Raw genomic sequence first — 6,000 nt, 5'->3', positions numbered from 1 at the left:
CCTTCGGGTTCATTCACATTACTTTATTACACTGTACAGTATAATGTTAAGTAATTCACTATACGGTCCATAAACTATCTCATCGTTCTACCTGCAGAAGGGACTCTGTAGGGCTCCCTGAAGAGAAGGCCCATCTGCCTGCACCTTCACCTAGATCACGTAACTGTCAAAATGTAATGGCGACGGCTTGGGGAGGGAGGTCTTCATACAGCAGTGGATTGACCACGGCCCGTAAAGGGGATGGCGACGATGGTTAACATATCCTCGCTCGTCGCTTAGGGGCCCTCTCAGCCGCAGGGACCCCAGGGTTCATAGACACCATGCCCCTATCACCCTCCCCCCAGCCCTCCACTTGTGTCACCCCACTCACAGTCCTCGGCTCACTCGCCAGCTTCTCGTCCCGAGTGCCGACTGAGTGGCAGGGGACACGACCTGCATTGTGGGAGCCACTTGAGGCCGGCCAATAATGACGGGGCGACCGCTGACAGCTGCGCAATGAAGCAATCAGAGACCCCATTACTAACCCAGGCTCGCTCTCTTTTGAGCTAATCAAGCTCATAGATACTTAGAGTGGCAGGTCAGGCGTGCAGGACAGGCACGGTTATTGATCTATTTACTAGCTCGTTAATTTCGGTCACGCTAACAAAAAAGACTTGGGAGAAAGCAGCACGCAAACCAAACATCGTATTAAGATGAAATTAGGCTTAGTAACGATGTGTATATGTTAATATGGGAACACAAATACATATTAAATGCTTAACATTATTGATTTTACAAATAAATGTTATGCAGAGGCTGAAGGTCCCATTCGTGGTCCTTAATCGATGCCCCAAAACCATCAGTTCCTGTTAAAAAAATAATGGCTAGAGAGGCCACTGGGTTGCTCAGAGTTCAGAGCGATGAGCTCATAACCATTGGGATCATGGGTTTATATCCAGACAGCCGCCGTGATTAAACCGAATTCTCAAGTGTAACCAATGAGTGCACCCAAAAAAATATGCTCAATTCAATTTGGGTTTTCACTTTGGTTTGGCTAAATTCCAGCTCTGCAAAATGAAAAATATCAGTTTGAATGTCATGCCAAAATCTCTTTGCAGAGCACTTGGGAAAGTGCGGTACCGACTGATTAAAAATAATAAAAAGGCCACCTGAATAATGTCAGGAGTTCTCTGAAAAATCTCTTCTGCGGTCATTCTCTGAGGGATTGTCGACTAGATTCAAATGAATGTCACGTGCATGATATGAAATGTATTAAAACTATCTCAAGCCCCGCAAATTGTGACGTGATTTTGATATTGACTCACATCTGAAGCCATCCTAGTCGATGTCACTGAACTGGGATGGTTCACACAGAACTAACGTGGAAGTAACGCCTTCGCACGGCTCTCTGAACGTAGGGGACACGCGCGCGTTACCGATGCCGAGTCAGCCAGACCGTTTGGCTTTAGGGATGATTGCACACAGCACTTTGTGTGCACGCAAGTGTGTGCTCAGGGTTCCCTTAGGGACACATTCGTCCGTGACATAATACTTTCGTGCTATTGCGTGCTGTGAATCCCATGAAGACTAAAGCTGTTAGAGGGTTTTAAAAGTTAAGCTTATTTGAGCAAAAGAAGATCACGGGCGCCCCTCAGGCAAGCAAGTGCATGTTGATATCCCGACCTATATATATTCTCTATTGCGTTCGGTGGGTGGTGCTCGTGGGAATTAAGTAAGATGATTTTTTTTCTGATCCGGATTTACTGGAAAGAACATTTTAAGAGGTAGGCTACATCCTGTCCTGTTTTAACAACGTGGCATGGTATAACGTGCAATGTTAATGCCATTCATCCTCGTGGCTGTACGTTTATTCAAAGGAGGAAACAACCTTGAAAGGGAATTGTGACCGCAGCACTGTGTCAATGACGGGATCGAAAGTTCTCGATGTAAATTCCACAAACGATGCGTTGTAGCTTGGAGGCGACACGCGCGTGGATTGTGGTGGAATGGGTGGTCACGTGCTCCCAGCACTCTCTATCGCAAGACATGCCCCCCAAAGAGCACGGTTTGACTTGATTTGGCCCAACGGTGGTACGTTTATGAATACAGTAAGAGAATAAACTTTTCACAATCGTTGGCTCCACCCCTCCTCACATTAACGCCTCTCTCACCCTGTTAAATTTGGACCATTTTGCAACTTTGGTATATTGGAGCGTTTTTGTGTGGAAAATTGGCGACGTACAAAATGATTTTTTTTAATGAAAAACTGCCCATTTTGCTTCCATAAAATTGGTGGAATGACAACCAAAATGGCTCTTTGCATATGGTCACCAATGTATATTATACTTCACGCTGCCAGGCTAAACACATAGCACCTTTACTTGGTAAACATTTCTTGTGATGAAACTGCAGGAGAAAAAGTGGCATGGATACAAATGGAAACAATATGGATGCTGTATGGCTTTAACGTGTTTTTTTGTTGTTCCTGCCTGTCATTCAGAACAATGCCGAACACCAGCTCTAAACACACTTAGTTCTTCAGTGATGTTAAAACAAAAACATGTGGCCATCACAAATCAGTCCACAGGTCATGGAAACCCATATATTTTATGGGGCATTTCCTCATTATAATAAACCTTTCCCTCCCTAAATCTGGTGTGGATTTCGTATTTTATAGCATCTTGAGATGTGGTTCAATTTAGTTGCTACATTAACCCAAACTGTAAATATATATTTATAAATATAGTCTGGAATATATGAAAAGTCAATATTCAAAACATACAGAATGCACCAGTTATATTGCCAGACCTCAGAGGCTAAAGCAGGCTTTGGGCCTGGGATGGTGCCTCGGCTATCGGAGCGCTGTGGGTTTGGAGTCGAGGGGAGTGCAGCAAAACTCTTTGGTGGACTCTACGTCTGTGTTTTCCATCTTCCCCAACGAGCAATTGACCAGCATGGTGAAGTATGGTCAAACAACTCACGTGACACTAATCCAGCAGAGGATGCATTAGAAAAAGGCTGTAAATGTGCATTGTATGAAATGAATACAAACATTTTACAAGAGCTGTCCAATAATGCTAGTTTTTTGTGCAAACTGTATTTTTACTTTATGATTCTAGATCATATCAGCATATTATTGTTATTGGATTTATATCGTCAAGATAGATTACTTTACGTGCCCCTGTATATTCACGTAGAATCTAAAAAAATCTTACTGGCTGAAAAAATACAATTCAAAATTTCATACTACGACGGTTTATCCGGAAAATACAATAAATAACCAAGCCCCGATAATGGTGTTGTGATGACTACACATAGGAAGCACTTACATAGCTCAACTGCAAGCATCAGTTTTAATTGGAGGAGTGTGTGACTGCATTACGACCCCTTAATTCACCTCCTGGCCACAAAGATTATTCTAAATCAAATATGTTCTTTGTTTAAGTGGCTCAATTGGCAATGCCTTCCTCAAAATTACATATGCAGCACAATTAAATTATGTCCTGGGGAGGTGTTAATGATGTGAGTTTGCAGGTCAATAATGTAGCTGTTAGACAAATGCAATAACATACATATTGTAAAAACAGCATACCTGAATTGCCCTTTATTTGCCATTGGACATATTAAAATATATGCATGTAGAGATAAAAGCAAGGCGAGGAAGGCTGTGGCTATGGTTAAAGGCCTTGTTATAAGACTAACCATTTACCGTGTTTCCATGGGGGGTCACTCCTCAAGCCTACTCCTGCTATCTTGAATTATTTTCCATTCTAACTTCGTGTGGCTGCGACTCTGTTGCCCTAGTTTGGGTTAAGACTTTAGACTTATTTTTTTGTCATTTGCAAAGAGCTCAAATGTTTTTTGCCTTGTTTTTTTTTTTAAAGCGTTGTGTTTTCTGTAAACTGACTGAAGATGCAATTGGACGCTACATAAATGTTAATTGTATTGTACCTAAGATGTGATCTGAGTGTTAATTAAATTGGCTGTTTGTCTCGATTGCGTATAGCTTCCATTGTGCTGAGTCACAGAAGCCTGGCCCAACGTTTCGCAGTGCACGAGTTAGCATTGCGGCAGAGAAGTTAACTAACGATTGACACCTCCGTTCTAGATACCTTAAAGTATTTTCTTTAGGAACGTATAATTTCTAATTTATACTATTTAAATAATATGCTGTTCACGAATACATGACTTTCAGTTTTGTGGGGGCTACTAAAAACACCAATGCATCGTGACTATTGAGTAAGAATTAAGCCACACGAATTGTGTCCATTCATTCTCATACAGCTGATGATTACGGCACCTCAACATCTAAATCCTGCCTGTGAATCAACTGCTGGATAAGGGCCTCCCCACGCTTTGCTGGCCGTGAGTGTTTTTTAGTTGTTTTTTTGGGAGGTGAAGGGAGGACAGAACACTGCGTTTCCCTGCACTGCCCCCTACTGCTCACAGCACCTATTTCACCTGTCTTCTGTGCTTTGGTGATCACCCATCTGAGTGCAATTCAGGATCGACCCTGGTCAACTTCAGAGCTCTGACAGGACTTTGTCATAGGCAATTTTGTCGTAATTTGAACTAGTTTAGCCAGTTTAACGCGTATTTTGGCAAATCGCCCGAATATACTGGATGTAATTACCAGCGAAACGTCGTACTCAAATTCTAAATGTTGTGGATTCACTCTTCAAACCCACTGGTGGGCTGAAGAAGTAACTAATTGGCGTTTTGTTAACGTGACACATTTTTTACTGATTGGCCGTGTCGGGTGGTGGACGGTTGCGACACATTTATACTTACGCGATCTAACCCAAAAGCCTTTATTATGAATAATTTAGCCAGGTCAGTTATCCGCTGCCAAAATCACGCCAGCTATAACTAACTGTGCATATGGGTGAAATTCGTGGTTTATCTTGCACAAAGTAAATGCTCCGATTGGCTGCTTGAGACCCTGGTCACAATGAGGAGACTTTGTCTTGTCTGCTCACCGAGTCACATTTGATGCTTTGGAAATGAGGAAGAGTTCACACATCCATCCGTCCGCCATCTATTGGCTCTTCCTGGTCACATTTACACCCTCTCTAGATTGGAAATACCCCCCCCCCCCTCCTAAAAAATTGTACTGCAGTAAGTTTCAGCATCAATTACTCAGAGCCTTGGTTTCCTGACAACTCTTGAACCGTACCTCAGACCAAAATCCGGCATCCTCCTTTACAACGATAGTCGTGAGGTCAAGTCTGAGCCCTCGAATTTCGTGTTCACGTCACTGCTGGCAGAATGGCCTCCACTCGTGAAAGCTCTGGTGGGCTCCTCTCGAGGCTAATTTGGCCTACGTGTACCCACGTCTTGCAAGAGGTGAGAGCAACCTACGCTTTAGACCACCGCTTGCGACCTGCAGATCAACTCGCTGTTGTGGGTGCACGCAACAATTCCGCCGGATGGACAGAGGCGCCAGGACGGATTTAAGAAACTTCCCCCATTGTTTCCACTGCTACGTAGAGGGGTCGAATTGTAAGTCCATTGTGATGACCATTACACCAGGACAGCAATACACAGGGCAGCCAAGCACTGTACTTAAAAGGACATAACACTTTAAGAGTCCATACACTTTCTGAGTTGCTTTTTTTTTACCCTCCGCTTTTTTTTTGTTGCTCCCTGAAATCAATTTCCACTTGGATGCTCTTTAGTAAATCCCTTGGTGCCTCGGAGCTGCATTTGAATGGACATTTAATGAACCAGTGGGGAGCACAGAGGTGGCGGCTGGACGGGGCTACTCGAGGTATGGATTCGCGGAGAGCGCCCGTCAATCCCGACCGGCCCTCGTCCTCAATTCTGGGCGTCAATTCTGCCAATTCTAATTGCCTCTGTAGCACATTGGGCTAACAGATCAATTGCTGCTTTGAGAATAATGGCACGCGGTGGTAGTGGTGGAGGGGACTAGGAAAAATATCTTGTAACGCGTAAACCGCCATTGCAGTGCGCCGTACAGACTCTTAATTTACAAATGCTATCTTTCACTTACACACTGTA

Source organism: Lampetra planeri, chromosome 30, assembly GCF_965212315.1.
Source record: "Lampetra planeri chromosome 30, kcLamPlan1.2.h2, whole genome shotgun sequence".
Lineage (NCBI taxonomy): Eukaryota > Metazoa > Chordata > Hyperoartia > Petromyzontiformes > Petromyzontidae > Lampetra > Lampetra planeri.
This window is presented reverse-complemented; position numbering follows the sequence as displayed.